Here is a 279-nt window from a genome sequence, read left to right as displayed (position 1 = left end):
GAATGCTTGATCTGATGGATGAGTAATTACGTATGATTTGTCAATATTAATGCAGTCCATGGGGAGACAGGAGAGGCAGAGAAAGGGAGAGATAGGGAGGTGGCGAGAGAATCAAGGATATTAGCAGGCATAGAGAAAGAGTGAAAAATTATACAAGGTTTCTTCACTTCTCCCGACTCGGTGAAGGTTGAGTAAAGAAACCTTCTGCAGAGTACACATCTTGCTGGAGTCGATCAATGAAAAAAAGAAAATAATAAAGAAAATTAAAACGAAATGAAG

Source organism: Penaeus monodon, chromosome 32 (genome assembly GCF_015228065.2).
Source record: "Penaeus monodon isolate SGIC_2016 chromosome 32, NSTDA_Pmon_1, whole genome shotgun sequence".
Lineage (NCBI taxonomy): Eukaryota > Metazoa > Arthropoda > Malacostraca > Decapoda > Penaeidae > Penaeus > Penaeus monodon.
The sequence above is the reverse complement of the archived record's forward strand: the minus strand, read 5'-3'. Positions refer to the sequence as shown.